This window comes from Oncorhynchus kisutch, linkage group LG23 (genome assembly GCF_002021735.2).
Source record: "Oncorhynchus kisutch isolate 150728-3 linkage group LG23, Okis_V2, whole genome shotgun sequence".
Classification (NCBI taxonomy): Eukaryota; Metazoa; Chordata; class Actinopteri; order Salmoniformes; family Salmonidae; genus Oncorhynchus; species Oncorhynchus kisutch.
Window position 1 is genome coordinate 37,784,375 of NC_034196.2, and position 22,857 is coordinate 37,807,231.

At 43.4% G+C, this 22,857-nt stretch overlaps 1 protein-coding gene across 2 annotated transcripts in view; it reads right to left on the reverse strand.

Annotated features, from left to right (window-relative positions):
- Positions 1-22,857, reverse strand: part of slc12a2 (solute carrier family 12 member 2) — a 79,855-nt gene that overhangs the window by 46,786 nt on the left and 10,212 nt on the right. The gene's annotated exons all lie outside the window — the stretch shown is intronic.

Here is a 22,857-nt window from a genome sequence, read left to right on the forward strand (position 1 = left end):
CAAGATCTTATTTTGCTCTTTATCCGACAGAGAAAACTCCCCAGCTCACACACACACACACAGATTAAATCGGTGGTTGTATTGGCTGGAGAAGGTCAAACACAGGAAGCATCCCTGCAGAGACAATGCCGTGAAGTGGGTGGCTGCCTCACTGGGTTGGTCTCTCAGTGCCCACCGCCCCATGCTGTTCCATCTAAGTGGCCCAGGACGCCCCCAGCCTGCAGTCCCCCCAGCCCACCCTCACCAGGGACAGCACAGGAGAGGAAGCCACGCATTCACAGGCCTTTACAACATCCCGTCCCTGGTACTCCCCACCTATTAAGGCAGAAATAAGGCCCAGAAAAAGAGGAAGCTTGAAGACAGGATCTTTATTCATCAGCCTAGACTTCCTGCTTTACGGGCACTGAACCAAAAGTTGACCCCAAACAACATATACACATGTATAGTGATTAACCCAGTCGCCACTGGCAGTGTGGAAAAATAAGTAACCATCGACTGCATGCTAACGTCCACCCGGCTGCGCGCACGAATGGGTATTGATGTTCTGCCAGCGTTCGATACACCACTCAGGCCCAGAGAGGGCCAGACACGGGTCCGCAGTCTCCATTTCAGGAAGATTGACACAGGAACAGGAGATGAGGTCTGGCCGACGTGACAATACAGGGCTTGTTCTCGTCCACGGTCTTTCATTTACCTAGGATTGGCATTCCAAGGCCCACAACGCCAAAGTCAGTTGTCGTACTGTGCCCTTCGGGCACATTAGAGGGTGATGAGAGACGACGTGGAGAGTGTTCATTGAATGTATGGATGACCTTGGGTTTATTGATAGCCCCAGTCCGCAGGGTGACCGTGTTACATGACAAAACAGATCAGATACAGGCTGGCTGATACAGCAGGGGCAATGCCCTCAGTGTTCAGTGATAAGGACAGGGATGTTCACCCCGCTCCAGGCACTAGGAGACCGACTCATCATGCTATCTATCGGATGGTCAAATTTATTGGCCAGTGTTATGGAGTTGCAGAACAAAGTGCCACCATTCCATGATCATTCATTTAATTTGTTTCAACTTTCATTCTGCCCATCATGTGCATAGTGACTCACTTAACTGTTTTGGAAGGTACGCTACTATAGCTACTGATCGACCAATGCAGAATGACTTTGCACTATTTTCTACATGTAAAGATCAATAGATGAGATGACGCTAGATGTGGTCTCATGTAGATGAGTCACTCACAGCTCTCAGGACAAGTGTGTCTGTGGAGCTTCTCCTCCTCCTCACACCCTTCCCTTGGGGTTCTCTTGTCCTCTTCCTCAGCATTATGCGCTCCTCCTTCAACCCCCCCCATCCCCTTTCACTCATCTTAGCAACCGCCGGCTGATGCCTGAAGTAACGCAGTGCTACACTCAGCCACTTAACAGAATAGCCTACCAAGTGTTTGTGTATTATTTGATGGTAAAGAGGATTCTGTTGGGAAGCTCTGACACCAAACAAAACGTAATCCTAAATTTGGGTTTTGTGTATACAGGAGATTAAACGGGTTCATGGAAGGATGAAACCAATGGGGGGAAACGTCACCATCTACTCTAGCATGTCGGGTAGGTAAATTGATCGGAGGTGTGGCTCCATTACAATAGATGTATAAATAGGTGTGTAAATTATAAAAGAGCACGGCGCCTCTGGCATGTACCCCAGCATGTGACGGGGATGGGCTGTGTAGAGGGAAGGGTGCTCAGCTTTGCCTCGCCAAGGCCATCTGTCAACAAGAGCTCCCTGCCTGCGTCCCCTAACAATGACTCAGCAGCTTCGCTGGGGTCTGGCAGTGGCAGGTACACTGGGCTATTGAGGGAGGTGATGGGAGATTCTAGGAAATTAAAAAAGGGATGGTATTGTCGGTTAGGGTTGTCAACGCTCCTCAGTGGGGGACCCGTGAGTCTCTGCCAGGGGCCAGGTGAGGGGGGGGGGCATGTGGGAGCCATGTGTGGACAAGCGTCGGGAGGGTGGGATGAACAGCAAACACATTGAAATAGGTCTCTACTACTGCCTCAATAGGTCTGTCTAGTCAGACCACTAAGTAACCAACCTCTTCTCAAACAAACTAGCGCTTCTCAGCTATGATAGCAGTGAGACTCGAATTTGACAGTCCCAATTCCCAGCTCACAAGGAAAAAAATCATGAAAAGCAGACACACTAAAGTTCTTGTAATTTGCTCTCAACACAGGAGGAAGGGAAGATCTGGAAAACAACCAATAGTATTAGGTAGACCAACAATAGATTAGCTGCTAGTGAGGGGCAAGACCCAGAGCCTCAGGAAGTGAGTCATGCATCCCATCTAACTCTGTCTCTTTGTTAGTCAGCAGCCCTCGGGGCGTCTCGGAGAGTTGGCTGGGACACAGGAATCCTCTGAAAGTCGTTGAGCAGGTAGGCATGACACCAGCCACTGTTAGGTCAGTCTGGAATATCTTAAGTGGATCAGCAGTTTACAAGAATACCCATGTTGAGACATGTCAGGCTCATGTCAGCAATCCACTGTTCAGAAAAAGATGCACATCAGTAGTCGTCTTCATCTGACTGGGACCAGGGATTCTTGACTGTGCAACATACAGCAGTATGGCATTACTCCGCCTAGTGAGTCTAAAACAAGTCACTACAATCTACAGGAGGTTTTAAAAGCAGGGAAAGAATTCACACATCTAGAACACGTCCTCTAATCACTTTTGGCATGCTCACGTCCTGAGCCCGAGAGATTACTAGCACAATGTTGACCAGGAGTACAGTCTTTAGAGCTAAAAATGACCTTGTCAGTCACAAGTATTTGTTTAATGTTAGTCAATTACCCGGTGCCTTAAATTAATAGCCAATGATGATATCTTGGTAGAGCAGGTGGTCAGTGTTAGTTACAAAGATGCTTACTTTATCCCTGAGCACATTATAGGCTAATTCTGTCCTAATTGAGAATTTCATGTGAACAGTCATCCCATATGATTAGGGCTGACCCCATTTAATAGACTGGTCGATTGTTTGGTCGATAGGCTATTAGTTGACCGAGATTTCTTTAGTCGAGCAGAAGCAAAAAAAAAAGTTTAATCATGGTGTACAGGACACCTGTCTGATTCTCACCGGTCTGAGTGGACTGATCCATTGTGGAGGCCGTGGGGATGGCACAGTCCATCACTCAAAGACCTGTGGTACTGAAAATGTATATGGTTATATTATGTAAGAACAATGGTGCAAAAATATTATTTCATAACAAGCGCGCTTTGTCTCGCTTTGGATTGCCAAATAAAATGTGATTCATATTTTTTTCCCCATTCACATTTTCAAACAGTCCATTTATATTTTCCAACTGGGCTATACATTTGGTGGAGTTTCTCCCCCAGGCGAGGGGCCTGAGTTGCCTCGTTTCACTGCCAAAAATAAAATGAAACCATCTAGGTGTTCAGCAAAACAACAACCCAATGTCAAATACAGATAGCCTAGTCAAATAATGAACATCCAATCACATTAACCGTTACTTTCTCGCAGGAATTCCATTAACGGTCTGAATGTAGCCAAACGTAGCTGCTGCTCATGTTGGTATCTGTACTGATGGCGCAAAAGCCATGACAGGGAGACATAGTGGAGTGGTAACACGCGTGCAACAGTTGCTCCCGACGTCACGTGTGTACACTGCAGCATCAACCAAGAGGCTTTTGATGCCAAAACCGCCATAAAACACCCAGACTACGGTTTGCAACTGCACATGGGGACAAAGATCGTACCTTTTGGAAAAATGGCCTCTGGTCTGCTGAAACAAACTGTTTGGCCATAATGACCATCGTTATGTTTTGAGGAAAAAGGGGGAGGCTTGCTAGCCAGAGAACCCCATCCCAACCATGAAGCAGGGGGTGGCAGCATCATGTTCTGGGGTGCTTTGCTGCAGGAGGGACTGGTGCACTTCACAAAATAGATGGCATCATGAGGTAGGAAAATTATGTGGATATATTGAAGCAACATCTCAAGACATCAGTCAGGAGGTTAAGCTTGGTGGCAAATGGGGCTTCCAAATGGACAATGACCCCAAGCGTACTTCACAAGGTTGTGGCAAAATAGCTTAAGGACAACAAAGTCAAAGTATTAGAGTGGCCATCACAAATCCCTGACCTCAATCCTATAGAAAATTTGTGGGCATAGCAGAAAAGGCGTGTGCGAGCAAGGACGCCTACAAACCTGAATCAGTTACACCAGCTCTGTCAGGAGGAATGGGCCAAAATTCACCCAACTTATTGTGGGAAACTTGTGGAAATGTTTGACACAAGTCAAACCATTTAAAAGGCAATGCTACCAAATACTAATTGAGCGTATGTAAACTTTTGACCCACTGGGAATGTGAAGGAAAAAAAGCTTAAATAAAATCACTATTATTCTGACATTTCACATTCTTAAAATAAAGTGGTGATCCTAAGACAGGGAATTTTTACTAGGATTAAATGTCAGGAATTGTGATGTTTTTTCTCTCGCCTGAATGATCTGAATCTAGGATTACAGAGACTCTCCGCAACTATATTCAATGTACGGGACTAAATTGAGGCTATGATTAAGAAGTTGGAGCTCTTCTCTGTCTGCATTAACAAGGACAACACACAGGTCTTTCCATCATTGAGTGTGCAAATGAACAAGCTTATGGACAACGTCAAACAGCGAAGCACCCGAGTGAGTTGGGTGAGCAATTACGCAGGTACTTTCCCGAAATGGATGACAGACAGGGATTCGTTATCCCTTTCATTCCCCTCCTCCAGTCCACTTACAGATATCTGAACAAGAGAGCCTCATCTAAAAATGCAAGCGGTTCTGTGAAAATGGCATTTAAAATCAGAAGCCACTGCCAGATTTCTGGATTGAGCTGAGCTCAGAGTATCCTGCCTTGTAAAATCCCTCTATTAAGACACTGATGTCCTTTGCAACCATGTACCTATGTGAGAGTGGATTCTTGGCCATCACTAGCATGAAAACTAAATACAGGCACAGACTGTGTGTGGAAAAGGATTTAAGATGGAGACTCTCCAATACAACCCAACATTGCAGAGTTATGAGCCTCCTTTCAAGCACACCCTTCTCATTAACCTGTGGTGAGTTATTCACAATTTTCAGATAACAAATAAGGTTTTATTTGTTATGATGGTTAAATTAAAGAGCACAATTAGATTATGATTACATTATTATTTGTGCCCTGGTCCTATAAGAGCTCTGTCACTTCCCACGAGTTGGATTGTGACAAATCTCACTCATTAAGTTATTTTTTTGATTGAACCTTTATTCAACCAGGAAAAGTCCATTGAGACACAGAGTCTCTTTTTCAAGGGAGACCTGGCCAAGAAGGCAGCAACAATCAATAGATTACATAATTAAAACATGATCCAGCCTAAAAAAAGGCATTTATACTCCTCTGTAACAGAGTCTCCCATCAATTTTAAATGAATTCAGTGGCACTGACATATCTAAACTCAGCAAAAAAAGAACCGTCCCTTTTTCAGGACCCTGTCTTTCAAAGTCAATTCGTAAAAATCCAAATAACTTCACTTTAAAAAAGGTTTAAACACGGTTTCCCATGCTTGTTCAATGAACCATAAATAATTAATGAACATGCACCTGTGGAACGGTCATTAAAACACTAACAGCTTACAGACAGTAGGCAATTAAGGTCACAGTTACGATAACTTAGGACACTAAAAGAGGCCTTTCTACTAACTCTGAAAAACACCAAAAGAAAGATGCCCAGGTTCCCTGCTCATCTGTGTGAACGTGACTTAGGCATGCTGCAAGGAGGCATGAGGACTGCAGATGTGCCAGGGCAATAAATTGCAATGGTCATACTGTGAGACGCCTAAGACAGCGCTACAGGGAGACACGGACAGCTGATCGTCCTCGCAGTGGCAGACCACGTGTAATGACGCCTGCACAGGATCGGTACATCACACCTGCGGGACAGGTACAGGATGGCAACAACTGCCCAAGTTACACCAGGAACACACAATCCCTCCATCAGTGCTTAGACTGTCCGCAATAGGCTGAGAGAGGCTGGACTGATAGCTTGTAGGCCTGTTGTAAGGCAGGTCCTCACCAGACATCACCGTCGCCTATGGGCACAAACCCACCGTCTCTGGACCAGACAGGACTGGCAAAAAGTGCTCATCACTGACGAGTCGCGGTTTTGTCTCACCAGGGGTGATGGTCAGATTCGCGTTTATCGTCGAAGGAATGATCGTTACACTGAGGCCTGTACTCTGGAGCGGGATCGATTTGGAGGTGGAGGGTCCGTCATGGTCTGGGGCGGTGAGTCAAGGCATCATCGGACTGAGCGTGTTGTCATTGCAGGCAATCTTAACGCTGTGCGTTACAGGGAAGACATCCTCCTTCCTCATGTGGTACCCTTCCTGCAGGCTCATCCTGACATGACCCTCCAGCATGACAATGCCACCAGCCATACTGCTCGTTCTGTGCGTGATTTACTGCAAGACAGGAATGTCAGTGTTCTGCCATGGCCAGCGAAGAGCCCGGATCTCAATCCCATTGAGCATGTCTGGGACCTGTTGGATCGGAGGGTGAGGGCTAGGGCCATCCATTCCACCCAGAAATGTCTGGGAACTTGCAGGTGCCTTGGTGGAAGAGTGGGGTAACATCTCACAGCAAGAACTGGCAAATCTAGTGCAGTCCACAAGGAGGAGATGCACTGCAGTACTTAATACAGCTGGTGGCCACACCAGATACGGACTGTTACTTTTGATTTTGACCCCCCTTTTGTTCAGGGACACATTATTCAATTTCTGTTAGTCACATGTCTGTGGAACTTGTTCAGTTTGTGTCTCAGTTGTTGAATCTTTTTATGTTCATACAAATATTTACACGTTACATTTGCTGAAAATAAACAATTGACAGTGAGAACGTTTCTTATTTTGTTTAAATCCTCCATCAATCCATCCACATATACAGTACCAGTCAAACACTCCTACTCATTCAAGGGTTCTTTATTTTTTTACTATTTTCTACATTGTAGAATAGTTAAGACATCAAAACTATGAAATAGTTTAGTAACCAAAAAAGTGTTAAGACAACCATGCAATCTCCATAGACATACATTGACAGTAGAATGGCCTCACTGATGAGCTCAGTGACTTTCAACGTGGCACCGTCATAGGACGCCACGTTTCCAACAAGTCAGTTCGTCAAATTTCTGTACTGCTAGAGCTGCCCCAGTCAACTGTAAGTGCTGTTACTGTAAAGTGGAAATGTCTAGGAGCAACAACGACTCAGCCGCGAAGTGGTAGGCCACAGCAGAGTGTAAAAATGTCTGTCTTCGAGTTTGGCGGACGCCAGGAGAACGCTACCTGCCCCGATGCATAGTGCCAACTGTAAAGTTTGTTGAAGGAGGACTAATCTGGGGCTGGTTTTCATGGTTCGGGCAAGGCCCCGTAGTTCCAGTAAAGAGAAATCTTAACACTACAGAATACAACGGCATTCAAGACGATTCTGTGCTTCCAACATTGTGGCAACAGTTAGGGGAAGGCCCTTTCCTGTTTCAGCATGGCAATACCCCATGCACAAAGCGAGGTCCATATATAAATGGTCTGTCGAGATCAGTGAGGAAGAACTGGACTGCACAGAGCACAGACCTCAACCCCATCGAACACCTTTTGGATAAATTGGAACACAGACTGAGCCAGGCCTAATTGCCCAACCTCACTAATGCTTGTGGCTTATTGGAAGCAAGTCCCAGCAGCAATATTCCCACATCTAGTGGAAAGACATTCCAGAAAAGTGGAGGCTATTAATAGCAGCAAAGGGGGCCATATTAATGGCCATGATTTTGGAATAAGATGTTCGACGAGCAGGTGTCCCCAAACTTTTTGTCATCAAATCAAAGTTTATTTGTCACGTGCGCCGAATACAACAGGTGTAGACCTTACAGTGAAATGCTGAATACAACAGGTGTAGACCTTACAGTGAAATGCTGAATACAACAGGTGTAGACCTTACAGTGAAATGCTTACTTACAGGCTCTAACCAATAGTGCAGAAATAAAGAAATAAATCAACAGTAAAAAGACAGACTACATACAGTAGCGAGGCTACATACAGACACCGGTTAGTCAGGCTGATTGAGGTAGTATGTACATGTAAATATGGTTAAAGTGACTATGCATATGATGAACAGAGAGTAGCAGTAGTGTAAAATAGGGGTTGACGGGTGGTGGGTGGGACACAATGCAGATAACCCAGATAGCCAATGTGCAAGAGCACTGGTTGGTCAGCCCAATTGAGGTAGTATGTACATGTAAATATGGTTAGTGACTATGCATATATGATATACAGAGAGTAGCTGCAGCATAAAAAGAGGGGTTGGGGGGGGGGGGCGGGGCATAGTACAGGTAGCCATTTGATTACCTGTTTAGCAGTCTTATGGCTTGGGGGTAAAAACTGTTGAGAAGCCTTTTTGTCCTAGACGTGGCACTCTGGTACCGCTTGCCATGCAGTAGTAGAGAGAACAGTCTATGACTGGGGTGGCTGGGGTCTTTGACACTTTTTAGGGCCTTCCTCTGACACCGTGTAGAGGTCCTGGATGGCAGGCAGCTTAGCCCCAGTGATGTACTGGGCCGTACTTCCTTAGATTTCGTGCACCAGCTGTTGTATACAAATATGCACAGACTGCCCCCCCTCGTCTTCCTGGAGTGTGCTGTTCTATCTTGCCGGTGCAGCGTATATCCCACTAGCTGAATATCCATGTCATTCAGCCACGATTCTGTGAAACATAGGATATTACAGTTTTTGATGTCCCGTTCGTAGGATATTCGTGATCGTACCTCGTCTAGTTTATTGTCCAATGATTGCACGTTGGCAAGTAGTACTGACAGTAACAGCAGCTTTCCCACTCAACTTTTCTGGGTCCTGACCAGGCATCCGACTCTTTGTCCTCTGTACCTTGAAATCGCTTCCTCTTGCAAATAACGGGGATGCTGGCCCTGTCGGGTGTTTGGAGAAAACCGTGTGCATCTTGCTTGTTGAAGAAAAAAATTGTCTAATCCGAGGTGAGTGATCGCTGTCCTGATATCCAGAAGCTATTTTTTTGCAGTAAGATACAGTTGCAGAAACATTACGTAGAAAATAAGTTACAAATAAACATTTTTTTTTTTTAAACACATAATAGCACAAATGCGTTGGGCGCCCATAAAACTGCTGCCATTTCTTCCGGTGCCATTCATGTATTGCGTATCTACAGGAATAAGAAAGATCCTGCTTCTGTTGCCCGTTTGTTTAATAACCTACTGATTTCCGTGAGCACCAAGCTTCACATAACCACGTTAGATCAACAATAACAAATTTGGCGTTTTTTTTTGTTATCTTTGCTTTGCTGTTATAAAAGGCTTGACAGAACACTGTTCAAAATGGTCCGAAAATATTTATAATAATCCTTTTTCTTTGATCATCATTATAATAAATAAGTAATGTCATTATCGTTAGTGAGCTTATATTACAACCTTGTATAACCACCATCGAGCTGTAGGCCTAAGAGCACGTCCTGTTTAGTCTTCACACTGTAACTTACTGTACTTCGGCTACTGTATCAATCATTCATTTATTCATGTCATCACATGAGTCATTCATGATTTTAAATGCAAATAAACATTTTAATTTAAAAATAAATAAAGCGACCCTTGAATAATTAGCATAAACGATAAATAAACCCTTCAATTTCAGAAATTGCATTCACAAATGAATGCGTCCGTTTTTAGTCTTTGCTGTAATAAAGGCTTTCGGGAAAAAAAACGTTACAGACACTGGTACGCTTATAATTTATTTAGTGTTGTTTACATTGTTCCAAACAGTCAGGAAAATTATATTGTAATCTAACAGCACCTGTTTGGCACACATAATATGCTTGCAGCGCCTTCTTTTTCTTGAGCTCCAGTATTTTCCAAAACTAGTCAAATTTATTCCACACATCTGACTTTCCCTTTACCTCCTGAGCAACCAGTAAACATTCCCGCGTTTCTAGTTCAGTTTATATTTGGCACATCCTCTGCATCCATTTTTCTGTAACGTCTTAGTGATTAATAAATTGGTTATGTGATATGTTACGCTATAGGTCAGGCTCTATTGGTCACATGCATGCGAGGGTGTTGAGGGAATGTTTTTCTTAAATTAGGGATTTCAGTAACAGAACTTTTCAGTCAGAAATGGCTGTAATTATGTTGCAGTGACACTGATGTTCTGTGGTGGTCGCTTCAGCAGGGAGTGCGAGCGAGACAACGGGTGCTAGTCACAGTCACTGGCTGTCTAGTATTATCATTTTATTTTTTAACACAGAGCAGCAAGTCTGAGCCCGGCCCAACACAATCAAATTAATTGCGGTCGTACTCCATCTAGTCATGTGTGTGCGCAATGTTCCCTCTAAGCTACACACTAGCATGCCAAGACTACCGCGCAGCTCCCCCTGGGACACGCAGAAGACATATCAGCCCACGAGATTGAACTTAACTCTAGAAAGTTGAGTGTTCACTGTTAGTTGACACAATAATCAATCAATGTTTCCATTTACAGTGGCAATTGTGATCGAATCAACGCAGTATTATCCTTTGCTAGTTAGTGAGTTATTAGCCCAGTTATAGATCATTTGTAGTCAGTAATAGGGGCGTGATTGCATCTTACAGGAGCACAAAGCGAGTACATTTATAGACATCTTTGAAAAGCAAGTCAGATAAAGAGCTTCTTCTTTTTTTAAAGGGGCAGTGTTGCATTTTGAGACATGTTTGAATAAGCTAAGTAGTCAGAACGTAGCATCATTTGTCTGATTCTTTGTAATAATTATATGGATATAATAATGCATTTTATTTTGTATAGCCGTTTCTTGCATCAAACAACATTCAGTCACCTCCTTGTCTGAAGGACAAGTGGATAAACAGGTTAATGTCAAGCCCTACATGTTCCCCCCACCAAAAGTCTCATGGAATGTAGGCCTACATTGAACACCACACATTGACTGCTACTGTAGGTGGAATGATAGAAGAGCTCTTTCCATGTTAAAATGTTATGGGATTTTCTTCATTGTTTTTGATGGTAGGCCTACATTATGCTCAAATAGCCACAGTAGCCTACTTGGTCACTTAAAACGAACTTAAAGCGGGCACAGCCTCAATGTTCACAGTAAATGCGTGGAAGTTGCACAGAATTTTCACAACGTTCAAGTTTGCGCTCGGCAGACCTGAAATTTGCTCAGTGCCGAACAAAATGAGAGAACATTGATAAAATAATTAAAGGCACACAAACAGTGCGCTTAAAGCATCCGACAAGCTCAGTGCATATAGTTGATTTGACTGAAAACATATAGGATGTGTCTATATATGGAAAAATACAAACATTTTTTTACAAATCGATTGGTCGAACCAATAATTTATTTTTTGGGGTCGGGGACAGCCCTAAATATTTTATTTATTCCTCTTACTGGTTTATCACATACAGCTGTTCAGGGTAAGGCTTCTTGTTTTACATTCCCCCAAGAGTGTGTCAAAAACCACTGGCAAAGTGATAGAAACAGATCTGGGACCAGGCTAGCAGAAACAGATCTGGGACCAGGCTAGCAGAAACAGATCTGGGACCAGGCTAGCAGAAACAGATCTGGGACCAGGCTAGCAGAAACAGATCTGGGACCAGGCTAGCAGAAACAGATCTGGGACCAGGCTAGCAGAAACAGATCTGGGACCAGGCTAGCAGAAACTGATCTGGGACCAGGCTAGCAGAAACTGATCTGGGACCAGGCTAGCAGAAACTGATCTGGGACCAGGCTAGCAGAAACAGATCTGGGACCAGGCTAGCAGAAACAGATCTGGGACCAGGCTAGCAGAAACAGATCTGGGACCAGGCTAGCAGAAACAGATCTGGGACCAGGCTAGCAGAAACAGATCTGGGACCAGGCTAGCAGAAACAGATCTGGGACCAGGCTAGCAGAAACAGATCTGGAACCAGGCTAGCAGAAACAGATCTGGAACCAGGCTAGCAAAGTAATACTGTATCACTGGAATCACCCAGGGGTTTTGACTCCCTTGTAGAAACAAAGCTGGGTCAAAAGGAAGTCATCAGATAGCCTAATAGCAACAGAATACAAGTGTATCAACACTAGAGTTGTACCGTGAAAGCAACAGATATATGAGGTCACGTGTTGAACATATTGTAGCCAAGACTGGAGACAATTATATTTGTATAGATTGGTGGGGTATGCCTATTTATAGAAACCAGATTGAAGGTGAAAATTGACTGAATTAATCAGTGTTTGTGAATCTGAACTCTGGCTCCTTAAACCTTCAATACATGTTTAATTCCCATGACAGACTGGGTAAAGCTTGTTCTGTGCTCTCATTCGCTTCCTCCCTCCCTATTTCCCCTTGAGTATTTATGGAGAAACAGAGGAAAATCTAATTCCTTCACACATGGCCGTTATTTTTTTAAAAGTTTTTATTTTTAAATGGGCAAGCACCCCCTTGGGTGCTCTGATATAAACAGCATGTTTTTCCTGGTATTCTTACTACAGTGCATGTTTGTGTATGCTGCAGACTTATTTTGGTAGCTAGCTAGCTAGTTACCAAGGGAAGAAAATATCAAGGGATTAAGGCGCATGATGTCAAGGAGATTGGTACTATAACAGCCTAAAAATCTCCTAAAGGGAGGACCGTCAGGTCAAAGCAACTATTTCCCCACAATCAAGTGCTGCTCGATGATAGAGGTGTGAAAAGGTTGTAAATAGCAACATTAAAACGGAATGTTCTCATCTAAGGAAAGGCAGCAACCACATTTAAAAGGATAGCTTTCTGGCCAGGCCAAAGACCTAGCCAAGGAGTGATATTTAAACAAACTTATATGCCTAAAGGATGGTGCATTACCCATGTTGCTTGGAAACCAGAGGTAGCAGCATCCATTTGCATGTCACAGTGATGCCCATGCCTGCCCAGTAATGAAAGATAAACAGTAATCTGTTTTTTTGGCATCAGTGGCATGAACAGCTGGGTGACGACAGTGTTCATTTAAATAAAAAAACAAGTGAGACTGGGTCATGTTATTGGGGCCATTATGCAACATAGTAATCAAGGTGCTCTTGCGTAACTCCAGGGAGTGGCTCAGCTAGGCTACTTTTTGGAGGGAGAATTTGACAGTAACTTCATCCTGCCCAGAGAAGAGAAAATACTAACCCCTGTCCCACCACAAATGAGCTAGTTGACCTCTCAGGTCTGGGGTACCACATGAGGCCCTTTCTCACATGACCATAGGGCCACACATACCTCCTACGCAGAGCTCTATGCTGAAATGTTTTACAACAAGCATATGTGCTCCTAAATTGAAAAATGTAGGAGCATAATGAAAAAAGAATTGAGAGCAATTCCAAAACACAGGGTAAAGGTGCACCAGAAAAAAACAATTTAAGGTGTAGCCTACTTTGGGCCTATATGAATCCTAGCTACTTTTGAAGCACATCTCCTGAAGAAGCTCTCTTAACTGAGGTCCACACTCCAGTCGGTGGTGGTAATGCACCTTTAAGTTGGTTGCCAACCACCATAAAGTCCACAGAAAAAGACTAGAGGAGCGATTACTAGAAACTAACTAGGTTTCCACTTTTATCTGTGGATTAATTGTCGAGAACACACAATTGGTCAAAATTCTACAAAGATCCAGAAAAAGGACCTTGTGCAATTCAGGTAAAATAACTCAATGTTTATATCCCAGAAGAAATTAGCTAGCAATGGCAAGTTTTGACCTGTCCCAAAATTAATAGTTGTTTCAGAGTTTGTTTTGATATTTTAACCTGAGTGTCCTTAAATCGCATCTGGTGTGGAGGAATACAAAGCAAACATACACGCGATGAGCGGACGCACTAGCGTGCCCAGTCTAGTCAGCATGTTAGGCCAACTTCCTCATTCCACAGTGCAACATGGTACGGTGCCTTCAGAAAGCATTCATACCTCTTGACTTATTCAACATTTTGTTAGTCTAAATTCAAAATGGAATACAGAGTGACGTAGAGTATCTAGGTGACACAACCACATATCACAGTTGTAGTAAGTATATTTTCCATCAAAGTAGTTACCAGAAAATTCAGTGCTAGTAAGAAAAGACAAGTACACACACACACATTTTTTTTACATTTGCCCTTTCTAATATTTTACAGGTAATTAATTTCAGTCAGCCATGTAAAGTAGTATTCAATTCCTATTATGAGCCAACTGGTTTGATGAATGGCAAACACACTGCCTGTGGTGTGATACTATGGTCACAGTGTTTTCGTGACTTGGAATTGTAACACAAAAGCTCAGAGTCCAAGCTTGGCCAAATCAGTTCCGCTACTGTTTTGGTAGGGAAGATTGAGGTCATTGGGAGGCATAATGTTCCCCTCCAGTTGACAGATAAGGAGCTTGGATCTTGTAATAAGTCACCCTTTGGTTTACTTCATTAGTTGTTTGTTTGATGTCCACTCAAAAAGGTTACCAATAATCTAGAAGGTCTGGAACAGTCACGCCAATGGTGGATTAAAAGGATAGTCACCGGGCCTCCCGAGTGCCGCAGCGGTCTAAGGCATCGCAGTGTTGCGGCATCACTACAGCCTGGGGTTTAATCCCATAGGGCAGTGCCTGGGGGGGGGGGGGGGGGGGTGACAGCTCACATGCTCTAGCGACTCGTGGCTGGCCGGGCGCCTACAGGCTGACTCCGGTCGTCAGTTGAACGAGACAAGATCGTAATCACGAAAAATTGGGGAGAAAAAGGGGGTACATTTTTATTTTATAACAAATGAAAGGAGTCACCCGCAGTCAGGAATCAAGGGAAGTATGAGGGTCCAAAAGTTAGAGCTGCGCAATTAATACAATTCACAATATTGACATGAGCAATATCCATATTGCAAGAGATCCAGATTGCATGCAGCATCTTGAAACACTCAACCACGTGTAACAACCGGTTTTATGGTTTGCTCCTTCTCACCCCCCCCTCCCAAGCCCCACCCCATCACTCAAGCAGTTCCTCCTCTGTTAGATGTTGTTCTGGTAGGTAAAACGCTTTCCACTTTGCTTCTTAATAGAAAATCCTTCTATGAATCCAACAGTTCATCTATAAATCGATTTGTTTGCCCATATCGTGTAGCCCTACCCAAAAGGCAATAATTAAAAAGTGATCTAGGGACCAATGACCCTAAAATCTTTCATTTAGCATTGTCTAGTTGTATGCTTACTTCCAAGTGAAACATTACCTACATAAAACATTAGGGATGAAGTTAACAATTGCATTTGACTACAAAACGGTGTCTAGATATGTTTTTGTCTGCCCATTTGCAATGCTCTGGCTTGAGAACAGAGATCTGATGTCAACAGTGAATTACACAAAGTAGAGGCAATTTGGACCAACTACAGAGAAAAAAAAAGTGTGTGTGTGTGTGTAGATGGACTGAATAGGAATTTTTATTACACCACATTTTGCTCCCTGGCAGGGACACCAGACTGCTTCGAGCTAAAGAGCGAGACCAGGGTAGCTCATATACTGCCTGAGGAGATGCCGAGAACTGATATTGTACTGCCGACAATCTCCTCAAAAAACATACATCAAAAGCGCTTTACTTCTTCCCCGGGGCTATGACTATCACCTTGTTACCGGTGGTATCTTCAAGACAGTAGCCCACTGGCAGCTTCTGTGAGCGTCAGTCAGCTGACATGCTCGGACTGCTGTGTACCGTCTATAGAGGAAGTGCTGGGATGGAACAGAACTGGGTACTAGGAGTTAAAACATGGACCAGCTTCTGTTCCCATGTCGCTTCTGTACCCCATCTGTTATTTATTCATTCAAAATCATATAAAGAGATTCAAATGTTCCCGTTAAACAAGCATCAAGTCTTGGCACATTTTGAGCGGTAATAAAATAAGTGGGCAAAGCAGTATTGAATTCTACTAAATCTGCTTGGTGTGCCAGCGAGAGCCAACGCTTCCGAAACTCACACCACTGGAGAGCAGACGGCACAGAGCGAGTCAGAGAACATTATCTACGTGGGTGAAGTAATACAAAGAGCAGAGTTCCACAACAATGCCAAAGCATTAGCTGGGCAGAGGAAACTGTAGTTGGATCAGCCAAGGAGAAGATGGCCTCCAAAAAAAAACACGAGAGCAAACCGATTTCACACCAAGCAAAATTGACCCCAGGAAAAGAAGAGACTTGAATAACAATGAATGAAAATAAAATCAAGAGAGAACAATTGTGTGTGCAAACAGCCAACACAATAGGATACAGGGCTAGGCCTTGTAGATGTATGAATCCACAAACGAATCTGGCAATAGAACAGGTTTCATAATAAACGCTGTTCTCTCCTGTGGGTTAGCAGGTTTCCAAGAATTGACGCAACACCTCTAATCAAAAAACAAATAACACTCCAATTAATATCATTATTCTTGGAACGGCCGGTTCCCCCCATTGCAATCCCAAATGGCATCACGGAACAAAATAGCGACTGCCTGCATCACAACCCAGGTTCCAATTTGGCTCTGCTAAACAAGCAGCTTTGTTGGGTTGCGTTTTATAGGTGACCCTTGCGCAAGGGTGAGCTCATTTCTAAACAGGAAATGAGCACCTTTCCTCTCATACCTGCCCAATAATGAAAACAAAACCTGTCCAAACCCCTGTAAACTGGTCCACTCATAAGGTTTCACCTTGAGCTGGGGTTAAGATCGCCCGCCATCTTTCCTCCCATTCATAATAAGACCTTTGTCTATATAGAGTGCAATTAGCAGTCGGCATACCACAGGTATATACGGCTGTTGACAAGTGCACTTTTTTTTCGGATTTAAAAGATCTAGATAACTAGACGCTCAGAGGTCAGTGAATGTCGAGTTGTAACGGTGGCCACTGCCTATATAATCTCCCCACGGAGGGAGAAAGCCGGGATCATCAAAGTAGTATAATTGATGACCAGCAGGATACTGGAGCTCTTCAAGCATCCTGGATCCATTAGGATCAATGACGTCACCAACCTCAGGCCCCTCCATGTTGTGACCCAGTGACAGATGACAGCGTTGATTAAAATGGGCAGGCTTCCTGTTCATGTTTATTTGCACCCTTCCACGTGAGCACGCACACACACACACACACACACACACGATCTGGCTTATTTGTAACCAAGTACAGCATCAAATTGTGCTAGACTACCCATATATGGTTGCACGGCCCAAATACATCCCAGCTGCATTGCCGAAAGAAACACTGATGAAATCAATGGAAACCATATGTAATATGTGCACCCACTTACAGCGACTGAATGACGCATACAGACAAAAGTGTGGAGACAAACTGCAAGCAGCCATTGGAGACAATTCACACTAACCCTCTCCTATACAAGCTTTTATCCTTGTAAAAAATCTGAAGTCACACCATCTTCCCATATAAAAATCGGCATAATTTTAGAGGTCTGGGACCACTGACAGCTCCAGGGCAATTCCACCATAACACTAGGATCTCCACACAATGACTACTTTTTATTTATTTACTATGTAAATTGTTCAAACATTTACTGGGAAAAAAAATGCAGATGCAAAACTTTGTATCTGCACAGTTCTCCCTGTAAATGTGTTTTTATGAAATTCAAAATTGTTAAGTAGTCCTTGTTAAGTAGTCCTTGTTAAGTAGTCCTTGTTAAGTAGTCCTTGTTAAGTAGTCCTTGTTAAGTAGTCCTTGTTAAGTAGTCCTTGTTAAGTAGTCCTTGTTAAGTAGTCCTTGTTAAGTAGTCCTTGTTAAGTAGTCCTTGTTCATAGAGTTCTATGGTTTGTTAAACTTAGAAATCAAATGTTTTTTGTTTGGTATTACATTTTAAAGTGAAATATGAGTCGCAGTGTAATTCCGATACAGTGGAATTGCCCTCCAATAAAACCACGATGGGAGGAGGGTACTCATGACTGGTTAACCCAAAAGGCAAAGAGAAAGACCAGTTGATATGCTATGCAAAGCAGCACAAACATATAGTTACTAAACTGGCCACAGTTGGTGAACCACACACTGAGGCAGCACTCCCACACAGAGCTGCTAGTACAATCCAGCAGTGGTCTATGAGAGTGTGACTATAAAAAAAGGGACCAAACAGGGTTGGGATGGAAAGAAAAGGAGACCATGTTTACTAGCAGTAGCAGGCTGCAGCTGATTGTCATGTGGACTCTGTCTGTCTATCAGCCAGCTGTGCATTTATGATAAGATCATTGTTGCTTTGCGGGGTCACATGCTGTTCGTTTGAGTTGGGGGGGGGGGGGGGGGGGGGGGGGGGGGGGGGGGGGTTTGACATACAAATACACGTGGCAGGTGCCATGGGCTTGGTTGGGGTTTCTAGCGTGTCGAAACTGTAGTCTAAGAACAAACTGAGGTCAAAAGAAGATGTTCTTTCGTACATGGAAAAACATTTGTTGGTTGTATTTTCGTACCTGGCAAAATGTTTGTTGGTTGTTTTAGAGGATGTAACAGCCATAAAAATAAAATAAAAATGCAGGTTTAAGTTGTTTGCAATATCTGACCGATACCTTTATTCTTCAAGGCAAAATATATATATATATATATATATATATATATATATATATATATATATATATAAATAAATATTTTTAAAAATCTTGTTTTTTTTATTCATCAAATCCACCAAACGAGAACGCCTGAGCCAGTCTTTCATTTCTAGTGATGGGACTACCTTGCTTAGCAACAAAGCCCCTCATTGTTGCGGGGGACTCACTCGTCACCGGTTTCACTGTGGTGATCCAAGTGGTAATTCAACACAATTCAAAAGGCAAAAGCAACACAAGGCAGGCAATTGCAGTTCCATTAGTACGACACACTAAGAGCCCTGGGTTCGACTCCCAGAGAGTTTGAACATGGGAGATGAATAATGAATTAAGTGGATGGGGGGGGGGGTACTCCGTTGCATCAAAAATGGTTCTCAGAGACCCAGAGAAAGCGAGACAAAGGGCAACAACAAAAAAAAGATATCCTAAAAAGCCATTACTGTTAGCCTAATAGCTGAAGAAATTCCAACGTAAGTTTTTTTTTCATGTTGAACTGTAATGTAGGCCTAAGGACGGTCGGTCATGACAGAGAGACTTCTTGAAGATGCAGCATGAAGGGGAAAAGTTGTATACCATTCAACAGTCACCAATACTGATGATAGCATGATAGCATGTGGCCATGACAAGCAGCAAATCAGTCAGTCATCGGTTCTGATGCTATATGCAATAGCATCAGGAAACAGGAAATATGTTTACGTGAAGGTGTTTTGTCCCCAAGGAAACGTTCTGAGAAAACATGTGATAAGAATGCGGCCTATCAGTGGTCATGTCAAGAGCTACTATTCAGCAAATAAGAACTAGTCACAAGTCTTCTATTAAAGATAGTGCCAATATTTGGTCCTTCCACTATTTGGTCCTTCCACTATGACTTGGGAAAGCACACAGTCGATTAGGCTACAGAGGAAATAAAGTTATGACCTTTACAATGGGGTGAAAAAGTGCAGTCGATTAAGCTACAGAGGAAATAAAGTTATGACCTTTACAAGGGGGTGAAAGTTCACAGTGATGAGCTTCATGCTCCTTTCCAATAAATACAGAGTCTTATTCTGGTGACGTGAAGATCAATGCTTGGCTGCAGTTTGACAAATTAAAATGATCTTACTCTTTCGTACATACCATCATGTAGTAGGCTATCCCTGCACTGTATTAGCAAGCTGTTGGATAGAGCACATGTTCCAAGAACACAGTGGGCACAATTGCTATATAAACACACATGTTTTGACAAAACCATCAGTAGAGTTGAAAATGCCATGGAAACCCATTTAAAAAATTTTATGTTTTAAAAAAAATATATAATTAAGTTATTTATGTGCACTACGTCATCACACACAGCCTTTAATCCGCAAGTCAGTTCGATGGAAAAAATTGTCTATGCGAATTTCAGAATATTCACATGAAAAGCTGTCGCCAGTTGGATGGAAACCTAGCTATAGAAATACCAGTTGTCAGTACGGAAGTACTGTGTAGCAGTGGCATCTTATGTCCTTCCCAGAGAGTAGGCCTACTCCAAGAAGGGATAGTAAATAGTAATTTCTGACATTCACACTGACACTAATAGATATGACCGTGGGCAAGAGAGAAACCATACGCATACAAGAACATTTCGCACAAGCACTTACAAGTGACTGCCAAATGGCATGTATACATTACACAAGCTGCAGGCCCACAACACAGTCAAGAACTGAATAAAGGCCTCCCTCTCCATTCACAGGCCAGACCAGAAGCCTGCTCCTTCTCCTGTTTCTGACACTGCATACAATCTTGAGCACAACTAGTGCAGAGGCAGAGAATAAACAAGTCCACGTGGAGTTGTTCCTAGCCAGGCCACTGCACAGAGCCTCCCTTGTGCAAGCTAGTTAAAAGGGGACGCCGTCATGAGGTTAACTGCGACAAACGATGCAACAAAGTCTTACCTCAGACCTTGTTTACTTGCAAAGAAACTAACTAGGCTACAGGTAGCCTGACTACAAAACAACATTCAACTATTAATCCCACTAGACACTCCTGTAAAGGAAGGGTTGATACAGTGGTTGGCGATACAAAGACTGTATCCATTTTGTTTTATCAACAACAAAAATACATGCTTAGACTGGTAAGACCGGACTGTGTAATGAACTAATAACAATGGAATGTACCAGAACAAAAACGATGGGGGTTAATGGGGTGCAGTTTTAATATTTGGACAGGGACACGGGATCCAAAACAACATTGGGCTTGTTATGGTTACAGTAGAAGTCAGACATAACTCAGGCCTATTCAATTTGAAGGGTGCACCCCCCCCAATTTTTTTTTGCAGTAAACCTGTGGTGACAGATGAACTTTTCACAAGTCACCACAAACACGCCAGTGTGAGTGACAAACCGACCTCTGCCATTGCAGGCGGAGGCTCCCAGCGTTGATGCTCAGTTGTGATTGGAGCTCCAAGCACATGGGACCAGAAACTACAACTGATATCCGGTTATCAATAATGAAAAGACGTCAACAAAGAGGGCTTATCTGGAAACATGTGATCTAGGCTAGATCTAAGAAAGAAGTGACATTGCACACAGGAAATGGCAACTGAGGTGAAATCTTCATCGGAACACAACTTCCGCTTTTGAACAACAGAATGGGCGTAAGTGTGAGAGATTCAAGGTGAGCATTGAGGGCAAAGCCTAGCTGTGGATTGCATGCTCACTACATTGTAATTTCCAGCTCAATCAGTTAAATTAGACCTAGCCTGATCTCCAGGCCTCCTGCTCTGAAAAGGGCCACAAGAGACAACCTGTTGACAGCAAGACCTGCCCACAGGACTGGCATCGCCATGGAGACCAAGGACATGAGTGCTAGGAGACGGGGGTTTTTGTGATGCCTGACCTGGTGGGAAACATCTGCCACGCAAAGCCCTTTAATTCAGCCCCAAATGACCAATTGTGTTTTCACTGCATCCAATAGAAAATGTCCCTAACAAGGAAGTAACATTAGCTGGAGATCCTTCAAAGCAGTACAACAGAAGTGTAATAACAAGGGAACAATGTTCCTCTTGTCAACATGAGTTCACTGGAAAAGCACAACTAAACTAGTTTGTGCTCTGGCGAGATAGTGTAATTTCAGCAGACTGCTCATGTCAAAATGTAAGACTATCCAATCATTCAGAGTAGGATTCATGTTTAAAGGCTACCTATCATACATTTAAATTTAAAAAAAGAGTGGGGTGTCACATCACATTTCCCCAGCACCGGGGCTTCCTATTTGAGTTAGTGGAAACATAACCAAAAAGGGTTTGGTTGACTGGGCTAAGCCAGTGAAAAGCACAACCATGTCCATAGGGAGGAACACCGGTCTCTTAATAATTCCCTATTAATATGGCCTCTTGTTATTGAGGCCCTGCCTACCCAACACTCCACAGAGAAAGAGAGAGCGGGTCAAGACTTCACAATACGCTTGCTAGCTGCCAGAGAAGAAGGGATTGGTCAGCGTGTAACGACATGAGCCAATAGGAACACAGTAAAATAACGCCACTAGGCATCACCTTCCAAAGAATGTAGGAGAACAAAAGCTACATGCGGACATGTGTTTGTCATTGTCCTGTAACAGATAGCAATGGAATAGGCAGCAAAACACTGTAGTGTACCCAACTTGAAGTCCTTGTTTTTTGGAAACACACAAGGAGGTAGTAATGGGAGCAATAAGGGCATTGCATTAAAAGGCATTATACTTTGATAAAATGTTAGCTAATACAAAAGGCTTATCGTGAGCTGTTCACACTTTTTAACTGGGTCTCACATGTTCAAATTGCATTAAAAATCGAATTAGGCTTTACAGGCAGACATGTCTGCTCCCCATCACTAAAGGCCAAGAAGGCACACAGTACTACCGACTCATACTAGAGTTGGAAGTTAGCTGGCCTGTTCGTCGACTTTGTGCCCTCACTGTAGTGGCAGTGCGAAGACATCAATATTTCAGTACAATCTGCTTGGCTGCCCGGCGCAGAATAAATCTGTCCTGTCAGGGTTTCCCCTCTGGTTCGTCAATATAACGGGTCTCATGCGGCTTTTGCTGCTACTGCTGGGTGACGGGTTCAGGGCCCAATGAGAACACAGTAAAATGCTGCCCCTTTTTATTTGATTTGAATGGAATTCACAACTGCCGTTGGTTTCGTTACAGAGTTTGTGTGTGGAACGGAGCCAGGGTGCCCAGCAATGGCCAGGTAACTTTAGCAGGCTATCACTCAAGTCCACATTTATCAGCACTAACAATGGCTATTTGGTTGACTCATTGATTTAGGTG